Source organism: Coffea eugenioides, chromosome 10 (genome assembly GCF_003713205.1).
Source record: "Coffea eugenioides isolate CCC68of chromosome 10, Ceug_1.0, whole genome shotgun sequence".
Taxonomy (NCBI): Eukaryota; Viridiplantae; Streptophyta; class Magnoliopsida; order Gentianales; family Rubiaceae; genus Coffea; species Coffea eugenioides.
In genome coordinates this window covers 25,468,621-25,487,841 of record NC_040044.1, presented here as the reverse complement: position 1 = coordinate 25,487,841, position 19,221 = coordinate 25,468,621, and positions in this window count along the sequence as shown.

Here is a 19,221-nt window from a genome sequence, read left to right as displayed (position 1 = left end):
TTTACAAGCATAATTTCAACACTTTTAACTGCTCAGCTGAGCTACCCAGCTCGAAATAAACAAAGCTCCAAAATTTCTTCAATCCATCCCATGAAAACTAATGTGAAACTTCAAGACTCACTAAAATAAGAAATTAACTCGAAAATCCCAGAAAATTTTGACCTCAATGAATTAAAAAAAATGTAAAGAAATGAAGAGTATCAATGTTGTGGATAAACATTACAAGGGCAACAGAGGAGACAAGGGCATAAGCAGCGCAGAGAGTGTAAAAGATCCCATCTTGCCATTCAACGGATTCGTTGATCTTGTGCCACCAGTTTGCCTCGATTAAATCTGAAATCTCCAATTATTGCAACACCCCAGGGCCTTGGATTATGCAGTTTCTCCTCCTCCAAAAAACACCCGGGTCTTCTTTGGGAGGAATTCAGGCAGTTGTTTTAGAAATTAGCAGACAACGGGGAGTGAAATGGGAGTGATTTTGTAGAGTGAAATGGTAGTTCTTTTGTGGAGTGATTTTTTGCATTAGCAGACAACGGGGAAAGGGTTTGGGAAATGGGGAAAGTGACATGGGGATTTCTGATAAAAATGAACTTTTCATTAATAATTTGGGTGGGATAAATTTGTTGTATGCAAACGCCGTTTGACAATGATGCTCCATTCGTTTCCAAAATTTTTATTTTTTAAATTGCCACTCAATAAAACGACGCCATCTTCTTCAACTGATATAACTTTGCGATGTGGCTTCGTTTTGGCCGTTGATGATGGGCCATCACATCTTGGCCATGAAAAGTTTCTGGACGGTTGTCAGACAACCGTCCAGGCCCCTGGTCCTGCAAGTTGAGGGGCTGCCATTTCGTACTATTTCCTTCTAAGAGGAATGGTGTCATTTTGGTAGGAGCTAAGGAAAATGAAAATTTAGCTGATTAAGGGAACATCGCTTACAAGCTTCCGTTATGAAATTTGCAAGCTAAATTTAATATAAAAAAAGTAGTAGGGTGACCCCATCCAGTGGCGCAAAAATTATTTCTCTCTCTTTTTTTTGGGTTTATGTGATATGTGCACTACAAAACTTTTGCAAAAGAGCGCATTTTCTTCTTCACAGTGGATGCAGAGTAAAGCCCAGAGCTACAGTTCGTGGGAAAAGCTCAGCACTACTTCGGAGCTCTTGTGCCGGTATTATTGTTTGGCAAATTTCAGCTTCACGGAAGAACTCAAGTATGTCTTTGCATTAGGGTTTTCCATCAATCAAGATTTAGATGCAATTTTGTGTATGTTTAGGGTAATGGGATACAAAATGGCAATGGACCATATTTTTTATTTCAATCTTAAACTGTGGGATGGATACAAGCATAACAAACTCAATAAAAAACCCATGCTTTATTGTAGTGAACTGGATTTCTGCAATGGCGATGGCCAAATTTACCATTAAACATTAAAAGTTGTGGGTTTGGAATGCGTCGATGGCCATAAAGAACTGGGAAAAACATATGTGCAAATTGTTAGAATGTTGGTGTAATACCACGGACGATGTGATGTTGGTGTAAAACCATGGACGATCTGTATTTTGTTTGTGATAGACTGGTTTTCTGTGGTGGGCTGTTGTAAATGTGGATTAAGTTTTGAAAGTTTGGGGTCCTGAACAGGTTATCCATCATAAGGACATGCAAAAATTGCATGTTCAATTCGTAAGAATTTTGATGTAACAACTCCGGATGCAATGTGTGTGCTAGGGGATGTGAAGAAGCAACTAAGACTGGTGAAGGGATTCTTTTGCATAATTTTTTTCCATATGCAAATGCAAAACGTTCTAATTTGGTTTTTAGATTCACCTGTGAATGGTTGGGTGGTAGTGTGTGGGGTCATGCTTCAGATCACATATAAGACAATTTAGATATTTGTCCAGAATTGCAGCATGCTAGTATTCCGTTAACACTGAGTTGGTGATTTTGGTTATTGCATGGTTGTTGGTGTTGGTAAAATTCGTTTGCCTTGAGTTGGTGTATAGTTGTGCTGTAATACAAATGAAACATTAGTATGTGTAAGGCTCAAAGACAATCTAAGAGGGGGTGAATTAGGTTATTCAAAAAAAAGTAAATAATTGCAAATATTCACCCAATTTTCACTAAGCAAAATTAGTCTAATCGATCACACATTCAAGCATACAAAATAGCAATAAAGATGAAACAATTTAACCATACTATAGAATAAAAGAAAAGAGAGAAATGCAAACCAATCAAACTCCCAAGGTTCTTTCAAATTTGGAGTTGAATCAATGAAGTAGCTTCTTCAATTGATGGTGACACTAACCAACTTGTATGAGTGAAAGCTCACTCATTTCTCACCTTAAAATCCTTTAGTTGAACCAAAGAGTTTTACAACCCTCCTAGTTAACCCTTAACTAGTTACAATTGGAAGCTTATTCAACCAATTAAAAATTACTTACAAGTGAGACTTGTCTTATCCAAGGTTTTACTTCTCGTCAATAACAAGCCTCACAAACCCAAGAACTTTCCTCACACCTATACAATATTCAAAGTATTTTTCTACCCAAAAACCACTCTTGAAAATTTATATCTTATGTAGGCAAAAATCTTGTTTCTTCTCATATTTGGAAATATTTATACATGGTGAAACTTTACCTCAAAAGCTTCTCTAATTGTCAAAAAAATTAGCTGTTGGACTTGTCGGAAGTCCGATCCTATTGCTCTGCATCTGAACCTTGCGTCCGATAGACAACAGAAGGTTCAAGATTCAATCCATTTTGTGTTGGATGGCTGATAGAAGCGATGAGTGTCCGGTCTGTGACAGCCCCACTTTCTCCTAAGGCGAACCAAAGGGTCGGCGGACCGCCTGCCCAACTCTCGCCAGGACTACTGATCAAATCATTCATAAATCTTGCCAAACGGTCCAAAGAACTTCGGGAAAACAAATCATCGGAAAGCGCAAAGGACCGCGGCCACGTCAAAATTCGACCAAAATTTTTTTTCTTCCTCGTTCAAGCTTCGTACTCGCTCAATTCTCCAATGGATACAAAAAAATTCACATAACCATAGAAACATACAATCTCAAACGAGTACGCTTGAAACACTTGATTCAACACTTATATACATATATATATCAGGTTCTTCAACAAGTTAACTTGAAATACAAGCCACAGTGACCATACATATACAAAGTACAATTAGGGTTTCGGTTACAGAGGAGCATGATTAAAAGAATGTCTGCACTAGCTCGACTCTTTCTTCAAAAATCATAACTCTCAAAATTTTGAACCCTGTAAGGAAAACAAAGATAACGGGAACGGAGTGAGCTTACGCTCAATGAGGTACCACAAAGTAGTCAAGAATCATGGCATTTCACTTTTAAGGCACATATACTCAACACATAAGGAAATGAACAAACACCTCAAATAGAAAGGATACAGGTGGCTCTCAGGAGCCAAATTCCCATTGCAGTACTTGATCACAACTCGTTGACTCTCCGTCAACGTTCGGAGAAACAAACATGACAATAGACCCCACTTTACGCCAAGTTCCGTTCACCAAACATACCCCCTTGCCGGGCCCGAACTCTTTAACAGGAAACAGGAATGGTAATACTCGAGTATACCGGAAATCCAGAGTCTCTAATACCCAAAGATTTCCCAAGAACAGGCACCCATGGATTGTCAATTTTCCTCGACCAAGCCCTTGCTGGCTCGATTCAATTGACTCTCCATGAGGTTGAGCTCAGGTTTAACAGGAAGGTCGTTGGATACACTTCCAAATGACATCATAACAGGCACAGATAACAGGTTCAAATTGATACAGGAACTAGTAAACAAGCAAGAGAAACGAGTGTAATAAAGTACACCCTCGTCTCATACAGAATAAACAGGAGTCACAGTTAATCAAGTCACAAATTGCAAGTACGGATAAACCAGTTAGGCAACAAATTAGGGGAATGGTACGCTCACCAGTTTGAGCAAAGATAACTTCAAAACTTTTCTCCCAAAAGATGGCTTTGATCACCGTCACGTCCTAACAACAACCAAGGTAAAACAATTATGATTTCTCCCATCCACAAATCTGGGAAATGGAACGTACAAATGAGGCTCAACTACAAGTCGTGTGCCTAGTCAAGTTAACTACTAGTGCGAAGAAATAACAATGTGACGTTGGAGTAAAAAGGTAGCAATTGGTTTTAAAAACATGAACAACCCTAAACCCTTTCACTCGAGTCACAAGTACGTCCAACTAGCTCTCGAGTGAAAATTTGGGCAGCATGCCTTTTGTATTTAGCTATTTTCCAACCATTTATGGCTTCATTATTTCCCTCAAATTAGCCCCTAAAATCACACACAAATAATCTCATTACACTATCCGTTCAATAGGCTAAAAGTTATTCAATTACAAAACCAAGCTAGAAAAGTGACCGGAAATAATGTTTAAGGCAAAGAACAAAATGATAGGTTTGACGTCTCTTCGCGTATCGGTCACAACCGAAACTACACATATCAGATTGGGGTACAATTTATACCGTTTCGAAACTAAGACAAAGGAATACAACTTTCATGAAGACTACTCAATCCAGTTCGCAATTGATCTAGGTCAAAAGTACAGATTACAGAACCAGAAGGTCCTTGTCAGTACGGTTGTCAGTACTGAATTCAAATGACAATAACTCAGGCTACACAATTCCGTTTGAGGTGGTTTTGGTTGCGTTGGAAAACTAAAACATAAGGCTACAACTTTTGTGTTTTGACCAAATGCTGATTTAATATGGATCAAGGTGAAAAAATGAAGCTAGAATGAAGAAATGTCAAAACTGTCCGCAAAACTATACCTATGGCAGTCAAGGCTATTTTTGTCATTTCACGTGATACAGTACTCGTATTGAGATGAACTTTTGCAGGTAACTATATAACATCATTTCCTACAAATTTCATGTTTTAACCTAACCCTAATTCGGCTTGCATTATGGCCGAATGAAACTGGTCAGAACAGGGTAGGTTGAATCCTTAAAGCTGGAATTTCCTCTAAACAAGTTAAACTAACACATAAATCCTCAATATTACACATGACAAAGTTATCAAACCATGGCCAATCATAAAACATCATACAAAAGTAGAAAATTCATCATAAAACTGAAATTTACCACAATACTACTTCAACCCATGAAATTTTCTCACAAAGCTACATCTTTAACAACTCTAATCCACTAATTTGCAATTATTAAGAGCAAAGAGGGATTTCTTAGACAAGTTACCTTAGAACCACTAGAAAAATGGTATCTTAGTACTTCCTCCTCAAAAATCACTCCACCAACACCTCTACTCCTCCTTAGTGAAAGCTTGTATGGAGTGGTTTGCAAAGTTATTAGGTAAAACTCAAGATTGAAGCAAGTTTGGTAGCTAAAGAATGAAGTAGTCTCTCTTGTTCTTCCTCTCAAGGTGGCCGGCCAACAAGACAAGGAAATTGTGACGCCCCACCTCTCCCTAAGGCGAACCAAATGGTATCCGCGGGACGCCTGCCCAGCTCTCGCCAGGGCTCAAAACAAATCCCGTTCAAGCTTAATGAAATCCCAGCCATCACGATGATATAAGTAAGAAAGGAAGGTCACTCCCATAAATAACATTCAAACTTACATCACGTGTGAGGACCCGAAAATTTTCCGAATTTCTAGGCTTTATTTTATTTAATTGCACACTTTTATACCTTTTCTTTATTAGAAAATTTCCCCAGATTTTTTTTTATGAGTACATATAGTTTTTAAATCATTTTCCTAGTATACGTTAGTTCATGGGAAATTAAGAGCGTATACCGGACGTGGGACCCACTAATGCGAAAAGTTCGGAAAAATTCGGCCAACTAGGTTAGGTTTTGGATACTGGAATTAATTTACCGGGTGTTAAGAGATAAGTAGAGGTTGCAATTTGGATTGGTGTGAGAAGAAACAAAGTGATAGACTTGCATTAATTAGGTGACAAGTGTCACCATAGGGTTGGTAGAAACTTTTGACCATTATTTCTTGTTTTACCATTTGACTTAAATAAACCAAAAATTACCAAAAATCATAAAAAATCTTACCTATTGTGGCCGGCTCTCTCTATCTCTTTCTCTCTCTCTCTCTCTAAGCAAAAGAAAGAAAACTCTTCAAGCTTGCTCCAATCTACCAAAATCAACCATCCAATCTTGTTTTTGTTCCATAGAAACCCATAAGGGAGTGTTTGTGAGGAGTTTTGTGGAGTTATTTGGAAAGCTAAGAGGACTAGATGCTCTCTTCCTTGTCTTCCTAAGGTGAGTGGTGAAGGATCCCTCTCCTCCCTCTAATGATGCTTAAATCACGATTAGTGGTAGTATAAGATGCAATTTTATGGTTTATTTCTTGATTTTGGTTGAATTGGTTATTTTGATTAGGAATGCTTCCGAATTGGATGTTGTGGTCTTCTGATGAAATGTAACCCTGTTCCTTAGCTTTCGGATGGCTTTGGAATTTCTGGATTTGGACTTAGGTAGCCTGTTTTATGATGTTTACACTAGAATGCGTTCTGTGAATCTGTTTTTCCGGTTCTGGTGTAGTTTCTTGCATTTTTGACCTGGTTACACCCGAAACTGGGTTGAGTGACCTTCTGCAATATTGTAGCCCTATCTCTTAGCTTCGAAATGGTGGGTCTTGCACCTTCATCTGATAATCGTAGTGCCTTTGGTGCCATTACCGCAAAATGAGGTCAAAAACTGTTTTTTCAGGGCTAAAGCTAATTCCATTTCCAGATTTTCTGGTTTCCTTTAATGCTTATGTATGCTTATGGAACCCTATTTCGGTAGTATTTGGCATTGGTTTATGACTTGTAATCGAGTCTTATTGTGCTTATTGGAATATTTTAGGGCTTGACTTTCCTTTCCGGTTATTTTCCTAGCTAAATGACTTGAATGACTTTAAGCCTAGTGAACGGCTTTTGGAAATGAGATTATTTTTGTACGAGATGTTGGGACTGATTTGAGGATAATGAAGCCAAAATGGCTGGAAAATTAGGTAAACACAAAGGGCGTGCTGCCCAAATTTTCACTCAAGGACTAAGTTTCTATTTGAATTTGTATAATTTCGTTTGGCAAATACTATGACCGTTTTACCATTCCAAAACATGATACCTCTTCGATTTGAAACGCCAAATGTTTACTTACTCCGTACCCAAAATATAGAAGTATGAGTTAGGGTTTTATCGGCCACAAGTGAACTACTTTCAAGTACGGTTTTCAGAGTCTTCCTTTTCCATATGATTTTCATCAAAACCCTTGTTATATAACCTCTACTTGAATATATAGTGACTTTTAGTCATACAAACGATTCTTTACGATTCCGAAAGAATATTTTCTTAGCCTATCTATTTGTCTTTTGATTTGTCGTTAGTCAAATGTTTTCCGTTGGAATTCTATAAGCCTTTTGAGCTTGGTTTTGCGATTGATTTTGAAACCCTAGTTATTTTCATCCTTGGGCCCAAACAACCCTCTGTTTACTTGAAAGTCATCTTTACACGCTTTACTCCTAATTAGTCAGGTTTCTTCGTTTCCCCTTAAATGTTTTGCTCGATAAACTGTAATGTGTTCTCTTGTTCAATCTTAGGTTTCACTGGTGACTAAGGGTAATATCCGGAAGGATATTTTGCACGTTATTTTTCATAACTAGGTGAGTGCTTCCAAATATCTGATTGAACTCGATATTTGCCATTTACCTTTGATCAACGTGAATACGTGATATACATGTGATTTGATAGAGCAAGGGTGTACTTTATCGCACTTGCCCTATCCAAATTTGTTCTTGTTTATCGACTTTACTTGACTTGCTCTACATGCACATGAATTATATTATACCTGGAATTCCAGAAACCCTGTGGCTAGTTAATCGAGTCGAGCCGGCAAGGGCCTGGTCGATTAGATAACAAACCCTGGGTCACTAGTAAGGTCGAGTGGAGTGTTATCTCCTTGGCAATTCGGTATACTCGAGTATTACCACCCGTGTTTCGTGTGGCGTGCGGGCCCGGAGAAGGGGGTTGATTGGTGGGCGGAGACTGGCGAGAAGTGGAGTTTTCTTTCTGGACTAGTTATTACTTGAAAGTTGATGAAGTGTCAACTACTATTCGATCAAGCTGGGATGGAGCCGTGACATGAGCAACTGTATCCTTACTTGTGAACATGATCCACACATTTCTTGCCTACTTGAAGTATTATCTCTTTACTTGAACTTGTTTGCTCGCTATTTCACTATTACCTTGTAGTCCGGCCACGTCCGGATGGGTGGAGTCCGGCCAACGTCCGGATGGGTGGAGTCCGGTCAACGTCCGGAAAAGGGATGAACGAACAAAAGAATGAACGAGGGATTCTACTTACCAAAAATGTATTTTAAACGATTGGAGTAATAAGGGGAAATGTCAGGGGAACGAACAAACAAACAAATAGCTCCATGTGGGCCCGTATCCTTTTAATGAATGTTACTATCGCTTTCCATTGTAAATGTTTCTTGAATTATTGATACTCCATGTTTAATGTATTGAATTGATTGTTTGTTTATCTGTTCGGAACCTCACTGAGTTTTTAGCTCACCCCTTTAGTTTTGTTTTCCTTAACAGAGGACGGCGAGCAGAATGAGAGCATAGACTAGCCAGCCCAGTTCTTTTGTTTCTTCTGTTTCTTTTGTAGTGGTTCTCGCCTAGTGCTTGGCACGGGCTGGACGTATGAAGGATTGAGAACCTTTGTATATTCGATCTTTACACTCCCGTTTGGGGATGACAATGTATATAAGTTTCGCTTTAAGTTTTGGATCGTTGCCCTATTTATCGTTGTGATTTATTCAGATTTTAAGTGAGGACTGTGGTGAACGACTGAGTCCCGGCGAGAGCTGGGCAGGCGACCCGCCGAACCCTTTGGTTCGCCTTAGGGGGATGTGGGGCCGTCACATCACGAGTTCCAAAATACATCAAGTATCCAATCCTTACATCAAGTTCACAAAGGTTACATCAAATCCCAAAATATGCAATAATCTAGAGTCTAGCCAAGTACATTGAAAACCCTAATACAAAAGTACATTCAAAAGGGGTTTCTCCGAGGTTCACTTCTGATCCTTTCCTGTTAAGGAAAACAAAACTACAGGGTGAGTAAAATGCTCATGAGGCCTGGAACACACATGCAGACACGTTGTTCAAGTAACAATCCCAATTTAACAAGTAGAGCAATAATATTTCAATAAATAACAATTCAAGCGAGAAAAGTAAACAAAAATAATTCAAGGATATAGGAGCTCTCAGGAGCTATTTTCCATTTGCACGATCACGAACCTCCACGAGTTGACACTCCGTCAATCGGGTAGGTTTAGTCCGTAGAACTTCACTTATCATGTCCCCTTTTCACCTTACATACTCTTGCATCGGGCCTGCCTATCTTTTGTTTGAGGCGATACTGCTCGAGTATGCCAAGCAAGACCTCTTAATAGGTCAACCTTTTATTTCTCATGGTTCACCAAGGAGCCCGAACAAGCCCATGTCGGCTCGAGTCCAGGGTTAGCCAGTGAGATTTGGGCGTCCCCCACTTAACACTTAAGAGTCGAGGAGATTCACTCCCATCGACCTATGCAGCCATAGCATAAATAATCACTTAAACACTTCACTTAAATTCACTTAACAAGTCACTTCAAGCAATTCAAGTATTTCATGTCACGAAATTCAAGTACACTTCACTTAAATGAGAACGAGTGTGATAAAGTACACACTCGACTCAGCATTTTTAAGATATTCTATTATCAAAGCAATTAACACGTTTTCACACACTTGACACTCACCGAGTGATTCAAGTAGTAAGTACAAGCGATAAGTTAGGCGTCTCCTGTGAGATCCCCTTGAAGGTCCTCTTGAGTGCCTGAGCAATTAATAATAATCTATCACTCATAAACCCCAATTATCGAAGAAGATTGTACTAGAGTACAATCTAAGAAAATCTCATGAAAATGAGTCCATTTACTCGTAAATCGAGACTCAAAGGTGGGGTTTTAAAGCATAAGAGAAATCTGGTTTTCATCTCCAAATTCAAATGTAAAACGATCATGTGATATCGAAGGAAAAAGGAGAATTCGAAAAACTCCATTTCCTTAAGTTTCAAAAATTTCAGCTTTGATACGAGATCTTTGAAAAATCGTATCTCACTCTTTACAAGTCCAAAATTGGAAAACTTGGTACCGTTAGAAACTTCTTCCAAAGTGTTAAAAGTTCCTAGAAGATACTTTTCCATGATTCCAAATGGAAGACATTCAAAATTTGGCTTAAAGTTACTGTTTTAGGCTATCGAGGCAGTTTCGGGGTTGGTTTTTTGGCCAACTTTGGAAATTCGGAAAAATTCACAAAATTTGAAATAGCCTCTCAAATTTGAAACTCAATTAGAGTTACAATCAAAGTTTAAAACAAAACAAGTGGAACAAGAATTGCAGTTTTGAGCACCAAGATATGGCGGTTCAAAGTTGCTGAAAAGTGAGACCGTTAGGCCAAATTCCAGATTTAATTCACGAACGTTAGGACTTTGGTTGAACATCGAAACGGACTCAGAATGGCACCAAAATTAGCAGTATTACACTACCATATAAGGGCTATTTCTCTGTCAAATTTCATAGAAAAATACGTACGAAAAGTTGGTTAACAAAATCACTAAAGTCCCACGAATTTCCAAGACAAATCTGTCATTGTATGCAAATTTTCCTTTTCTAAATATTCGGCCAATGAAAACATCTCAAATATGGTTCATTTAGGTAGAAAATGTCTAAGAAGCATCCAAGATGTGTTTGGTAGGTGATTAACACTAATAATTTCGAAACAACAAGTCCCACTCAAGGTTAAGGCATCAACTAGCCAAAAGAGTGTTTTCAATCCCTGAATCAGTTTCGAACCTTGGCCACAACTCACTCAATTCAACTTGGAATTGTGTGTGGTTTGTGGCACTGAAAACTATATCATAAAGCTACAATTTTCAGAAGAAATTATTTTAAAAATCTGTCCACAACTAGCTCATATTTGGGCATCAACTCGCTGCTTAAAACAGAGCTTCCAGTAAAACGAGAAACAGAACAGGCAACTTTACAAGGTTGGTTCGGATCACTCAAGTGGAATTAGGATGTACATTTTATACCATTGGAAATATGGGAATATCTAGTTTCTAGTGCCACAAACGGCACTCAATTTTGACATCGGAGCAAAAAGTTATAGCTATTCGAAAACACTGCCAGTGCAATACGGGAAAAATTCCAGTTTTGAATGAACTTTCGAAATCACCATATTTGGCCAACCAAATCATGTAATTTTTTGTGGAAACTTTCCACACAACCCATACAACATATATACATCATAAACAAGTCAATAGAACTTCAAAAAAATACTCTAAAGGTCACGGCATTCACAGGGGTAGAAATAAAAAAATTCTCCCCTTCACTTCCTTTGAGTTTTCATCCATAATATCACTCATTTCTACTAATTTAAGCACTAATCCAACATTATTAACATCAAAACTCACAAAATCAGTCCATCAAGCCATAGTGGGAATTCATAAAGCCCACTCACCAATTTTCCAATAATTTAAAACTACCCATAAGAAATTATGAACTCATAAGTGCTAAACAACTTCCATAAGTGAAGATTTGCAAGGTTGATCGTCACTTACTTTCTTAGATGATTAATGTAGACACCAAATTTTTGGTTTCGAATTTTATTTTTAGATTTTTTGTTTCAATTTTAGATTTATTTTGGTAGTTTCCTGTTTCGTGCCTCTTATTGTATTTTAATTAGTTTACGAGCATTTATTTTATCTACTAATTTGATTAAAAAAAAAGAGAAAAAAGAAAAGAAAAAAGATGAAAGTGAAAAATGAAGGGAAAAAAGATTGAAAAATGGCAACTTTGTTGTTTTAGTTTGTATATTTTGATGTGATATTACTTAAATTGTTTTTTTTTTTACTTAATGTTATTATCAATTTTGTTAAATTACCTTTTAAAAAAAAAAAAAAAAAGGGAAATATAGCCGCATGCAGCAGCGTAAAAACATATGCCATTTTCTGGCAAATCCTACGGCTAACAATAAGGAGAGGAGCTGAGGTTGCTTTAGAGTCATTGAGATAAGGTTTAAGGGGTTTGGAGGGGATATAAAAGAAAAGGCTAAGGGTTCAAGAAGGGGGGCATCGAGTGACGGCTGCAAAATCTGAAGAAAGGAAAGAAAACCAGAGAGGGGAACAGCGGATGAACGGAGAAAAATTCTGAGGGGGGCTAAGGCAAAAGGGTTGGGTGAGAGAGAGAGCTGAGTTTCTGGGTGAGATTGGAAGAGGAAACCGAGCTTCGGAGGAGGCAAGGCTGAGGAGTAGGGGGACCAACGACCGCCACCGCCGCATTACAATCATCCAGCATCGCCGATAACCGTCATCGGAAGAGCACCGTAATGCATCCTTACCCTTTTTTTTCTCACCCTTAACCTTTGAAATGAGAATCGTGTAACCTGTTTGTGTCTTTCTTTGTCGGTAGTAAAAAGCGTCATCTTTCTGCATGATTTCTGGTTTTGGTAACGAAATTTGTTGGGCCAATGTTTGTCTTAGGTTTGTTATTGCTCAGGTTAATGAAATCAGTTTATGGTATGATGTTTATGTGGGGTTCATAGTACGATGTTATCTGGATTGCATGGGTTTCATTTAAAGAGGGAACCATGGCCTGATGTTTGCACGAGAAAGGGAAGGAAATCAGGTTTTGGTGTCTATCATTTTGTGTCAAACAATGTTTGCTTCCTCGCTGCTTTCAGGGCAGGATAACGATCACATATGGAGTTCTTGTCCAAATAATCCGATATGCTGAAGGAAAACTAAAGCAGCTGCATCGATTTCTTACGTTGTTATGCTCTTATATGAATTTTTTATGTCTATAAGCCAGAACTTTATCTAGGTAAAAAAAAAGGAAAGCTCTGTGGTCTGTGAATGATGTTGATAAATTGGATTTGCTGGATAACTAGAGTCTTATCTGGCTGGAAGGGTTGGGTTTGGTTTGTTGTTTGATTAAGATGCAATGCGCAAGATTAGGAACTTAGAAATGAAAGCCATCAATTTCCTCTCTCTTGTTTGATTTTGCGTGTCTTAGAAATCTGGTTCGGAGTTTTCAGCAAATGGTTATGGTACTCAGTCATATTTTATTTTCCTCTCTCCCTTATCCCAAGTTCTCCCAGTTGATTTGAATTGCCAAATCCATTAGAACCCTTTGGATTGCTTTGCATGCGTATATCTAAGCTGAATGAGAAAATCTGCTGCAATAGGCCTGAAGTTCTTAGCTTGTTGCAGCAGAGGAATAAATAATTTTTTTTCTTTTTTGGGTTTGCTGAATTTCATGGAGTGGCTTGAATTTTCTTTTGGTTGGCTGATTGTTTGATGGTAATCATATGCATTTGTTGGCTGTAAATTGAAGCAATATGGTGTGGCATAACAGCAGGCCGTAACACTGCCTTTGTTTTGCAAGCTTGAAGCTTTAGTTACTTCAGCTCTGTGTTGTTTGAGCCTCAAGTTTGCAGCAGGAAAATTGCAGCAGGAAACCGTGTCTGAAAATAACCTGGGATGAACCTTGAATGGGTTATTAGCTTACATGATTTCATCTAATGTTTTATGATGGCTTTTTGAAATCTAATGTAATCTTTCTGGGTAGCTCACAAGTTGTAAAATCATAGAGAAACGAGTGATTTTTGCTGCACTTGTTTTGTTGATGTGAAGTCTTTTGCTGCATTCTGTTTTGCCGATATTTCTAGCAGCCATCATCCCAGATTTGCTGTCTTAATCCTGCAATAAGAGTGTAGTTTTGGGCTTGATGATTGAAGGGAAGGTTGGTTTTTAGGTTTGTTTGATTCAAAGATTAATGTTTGTTGATATGTTCGGTTGGAAATGAGATGCTGCGTGATGCAGAGGGAAAGAAAATCTGAAACGAGAGCAATGCTTCTTCAATGCATGCATGCAAATATTATCAAAATTGCCTTTTAACCCCCTAAGCTTCCCTTTATCTTACTTTGGCACAAACAATTGGGAAATTCAATCAAATTGCCCCCTCAAACTTCCCTTTTACTTTCAATTAACCCCCCAGCTTTGCGAACATGGATGTTTAAGTTGTTTAAATGCTTTAACACTTATGTGATTATTTGTGATTACTTGACCTTCTTTGCTCTTGGACCCTTAAAGTTCCTGAAATGTTCCAATTGGCCCTGATTGATTGATTAATGGTTGCTATTGGGTCCTTAGTCATTTTTCTATTTCAGAAATTTGATCAATGCTTCACTTTTGCTTGGAAATTATGCATTAGTCGATCATTTTTAAGTTGCAATTGAAGAAGGATTCGATGGTTTGGTGGATTCAAATTGGCTTATTTACATTTTACCACTAAATTGGTGCATTAATTCTTTGCTTTGATGGTTTTAGCCCAAGTTATCCCTTTCTTTGGTGACTCTAGCCCAAGTTATCCCGTTACTAACATCATGAATGGGGAGGTATAATTTCTTTTATCTTTTTTTTCTCTCCTCTATGTGATCCAACGTGCTAAGTGACAATTGCATGCCTACTTTGCTTTCCTTGCCTTTCCTTAATTCCTTTCATTCCTTTCATTTACTTTTGTTTTTATTAAGTTATTCTTTATGGGGTATGTGTACACCTCTTGGCTTGTAATAGATAGGGCTTGGAGAGCATTTTTGTCCATTTTTCCCCTTCCCCTTTTGTTTTAGTTAGCAAATGTAATAGGTTCATTAGATTGATTGCTTGCTTTCGTTGCTACGTGTTAATTTGCTTTATTAGGCTCTTGCATTTAGTCGAGCATGCTAAGTGTTATGTGCTACGTGTTTATAGGTGATTGGCATGTCTACTTGCTTTCTATAGTCATAGATGAATGTGATGGATGAATGCACGTCACCACACTAGTCCAACGCTAGTTGTGGCTCATTGTCCCGTTTTCCACTAGTCCAACGCTAGTAGGAATTCATAGATATGGGCTAGTCCAACACTAGACCCTTAGGGATTTCCCTCGCTAGTTCATACTTGCATGTTTCACTACATTTCATGCATTTTTCTTAGTTTTCTAGCATTTGGCATGCTCCTCCAATCCTTTCCCCTTCATTTTAGGCTTTTGCATCTTCATGCTAGTTATAGGGTACATTTGCCTGAGAGACCCCTTTTGGTAAGGGAAACGAGCGAGTGTGGCTACAAAATAGCCTTAGCACGCTAGTTCTTCCTTCTAATCAAAGGGAAAATTAAAGTCGTGAAATTAGGAGTCATTCCCGTACCCAACTTGATGCATTCCTCTAGGTTCATGCATATCACTTTTTCATTTTTTATCTACATTTCCCACTACTTATATTTTTCTCACTCCACATGCCATGTTCACACACTTCTCTTCTTTCCCTATCACTTATTTATTTTCTACCTCACAAATTGCACCCAATTGCACTTATATGCATTTACTACTATTTATACCATATTTTCATCCACTTGCACACAAACACCTTCATTTTCTCAATTGGCACACATGCACTTTTCTTACATTTGCACGCATTGCACTTTTTCTTACATTTGCACACTCGCACTTACATTTGTATTTCTATCTTATTTTGCATTCCTCTTACATTTTTCACACTTGCACTCATATTTGGGTCTTCATTTGCATTACCCGTGATCTCTATGAGAGTTTTCCTTATTGGCCATCACAATTCATGTGATTGGGACCAAAAAACCTCATACGAGACATTTTAGATTTAGGATTGCATTTTTTTTCATATCCATTAGTCATATCCAACATGCAAAACATACTTTGGGTAGAAGAATTAGGAAAAGAGGGGCTAAGTCACGCAACTAGCTTTGGCTAGGGTAAGGGAGTGCCTTAGGCTTTGCCTTTGCCTTCTCCCTTATCAAATGTGACCCCCGATCCCTTGCTTTGGTTACGTAGACCTAAAATTCTTCAAAAAGGGTTTGTTTACTTTTCTTTCCAAAAATCACTTTTTGGGTGACTTGGTACATCCTAACTCTATACCAAGTGGCGACTCCATTTTTCCATTCAAAAACCCTTTTTGAACTTTATTTGGCCAAACCGTCGCATTTCACAATCCCCCGGCCTTTTATTTTCATGTTTACACACGTTCACATACACACTACTTTCACACACTCAAAAAGTGGGGCGCGACAATTAAGGCAGAAATTTCGATCCTCCTTGCTCAAGAAAAATCGTGGATTTGAAGCTCTTTTTGTAGCTTGAGTTGCTCTCCAAGTAGATTGCAAAGTGTGGTTAAAGTTTGAGATGATTTGGTGAAGATTTAATGAAGAAATGGTGCAAGAAAATTGAAGAGCTTTGGTTGTTTTTCTTCTCCTTGGTGGCTGGCTGGAATGAGAGAGAGAGTGTGTGTTTTGGGTTCTAATGAAGCTTCCAAGATAAGCTAAAATGTGTGGCTCTAATTAATTCAAAAGTCAACTCGTTCTCCCGCGCGCACGCACGCGTTTTGTGCTCGATTCCTCTCGAGTTTGTTGCACTAATGCACTAAACCTCTAATGCACTTGCATTCATACTATTATTATTCACTCTTAATGGTCTAAAAATAAAGGTCTAAAGTCTCTCAATTAATCGCACGCGTAAAAATGCGTACTTCCGATTTGTGCGCGATAAAGTGGAATTTTCAAGAAATTCTTATAACGATAGTATAACTAACTAACACTTGAATATTTAAACATAAAAATACTTATTTTAAGACTAATGTACAAGTCTCCAATTTTCCAAACTCATTGTACTCTCAAATCGGTTATTGTTTCCAAACGCACATTCACTATTCTCACTTAACGAGCTTCCAAAAAATTAAATTTTGAAACAAGTCACTTAAAAAATATAATTAAGCTATAGATCCATGTAATTAGGTCTAAAAAGATTAGAAAATAATATTCGGGGAAATTGGCCAAATAAATAATTAAATGAGCTAGAATTAGGAGTTTAAAATAAACAAATTTTTTGAGTCCTCACATCCTCTCTCCCTTAAGAGAATTTCGTCCTCGAAATTTACCTTGATCTGCGAACAGGTCTGGATACTTTTCTCAAATTGCTTCTTGAACCTCCCAGGTCGCTTCCTCTAGTTTGTGGTTTCTCCAAAGAACTTTTACGAACGGTATCCGTTTATTCCTCAATTCTCTCACCTTCCTGTCCAGAAGTTTTACCGGTTTCTCCTCATAGTTCAAGGTCTCATCAATATCAATACTTTTCGGTTGCAAAATATGTGAAGGGTGTGGATGATACTTCTTAAGTATGGACACGTGGAAAATATTATGAATCCGAGACAAACTCAGTGGCAATTCCAACTTATACGCTACCTTTCCCACGCGTTGGATAACTTTATAAGGTCCTACAAACCTCGGTTGTAACTTCTTTCCTTTTCCGACATTAAACTTGCTTTTAGAGGTGTAATCTTGAGAAACACTAGATCTCCAATCGCAAATTCTAAGTCCTTCCTCCAATTATCTGCATAACTCTTTTGACGACTTTGTGCAGTCTGAAACCTCTGGCATACTAATTTCACTTTCTCATTAGCTTCCTCAATCCAAGGCACTGTAGTCGGGTCTAAGACCTTTCGTTCACCTACTTCATCCCAACAAATCGGAGATCTACACTTCCGACCATAAAGTGCTTCATATGGAGCCATTCGAACAGAAGAGTGGTAACTATTATTATAGGTAAATTCCACCAATGTCAAAAACTTACTCCAACTTTCCCCAAAAACCAGAACACAAGTCCTCAACATGTCCTCAAGGGTTTGAATTGTCCTCTCAGACTGTCCATCGGTCTGAGGATGGTAAGTAGTACTAAAATTCAATCTAGTCCCCAACACTTCCTGCAGCTTTTGCCAGAACCTCGAAACAAATCTCGGGTCTCTATCGGACACGATACTCACAGGTATTCCATGTAATCTGATAATCTCATCCAAGTACAACTTAGCTAACTTCTCCAATGGGTATTTCATATTAATCGGCAGAAAATGAGCCGATTTGGTCAGTCTATCCACTATCATCCAAATAGCATCATGGTCTCTTTGTGTCCTCGGTAATCCTGATACAAAATCCATAGTGATATTTTTCCATTTCCTTAGGTATCTCCAAAGGTTGTAAAAATCCAGACGGTTTCTGATGTTCAGCTTTGACCTGTTGGCAGACTAAACAGGTCTGGACAAATTGGGTAATTTCCTTCTTCATGCTCTCCCATCAATACAAACTCTTCAAGTCTTGGTACATTTTATTCCCTCCGGGGTGTACCGTAAACTTCGATCGGTGTGCCTCTGCTAAAATTTCCTTCTTAAACCCTTCATCCTTTGACACCACTATCCGATTCCGAAACTTCAAAATACCATTTGATCCCAAGTTAAAATCCGACTTCTCTCCCTTTTTGACTCTCTCCATCCACTTTTGCACTTTAGGGTCCTTTTCTTGAGTCTCTTTAATACGTTCCAACAAAGTGAAATTTACTACAATATTCCCAAGGATTACTTTCCTCGGCTCAAGTCTAGGGTTCCAATAACTAATTTCTTCTAACATGTGTAATTCCTTAATCATCAATCCGGCCACTTGCACTTGACGACTTAAAGCATCGGCCACTACATTGGCTTTCCCTGGATGGTACTTTATCGTGTAATCATAATCTTCCAAGAATTCCATTCACCTACGTTGCCTTAAATTCAGCTCCTTTTGAGAAAACAAATACTTAAGGCTTTTGTGGTCAGTAAAAACCTCAAATCTCACTCCATACAGGTAATGCCTCCACTTCTTTAAAGCAAATACTACCGCCGCTAACTCCAAATCATGAGTCGGGTAGTTTCTTTCATGAGGTTTCAATTTCCTAGAAGCATATGCTATCACCTTGTCATTTTGCATTAAAACACATCCCAAGCCTTCTTTAGAAACATCTGTGTAGACCACAAAGCTATCCTTCCCATTTGGTAGAGCTAGTACAGGCGCTCATGTCAAACGTCTTTTCAATTCTTGGAAACTCTCTTCACACCTAGGATTCCATATAAACTTTCCACTCTTCTTGGTCAACTCAGTCGTGGGTCCAGCAATTCTAGAAAAATCTTGGATAAATCTCCTGTAATACCCTACTAACCCTATAAAACTTCGAATCTCAGTAGGGTTTTCCGGTCGTTTTCACTTTGAAACAGCTTCAACTTTGGCTGGATCCACTTTTATC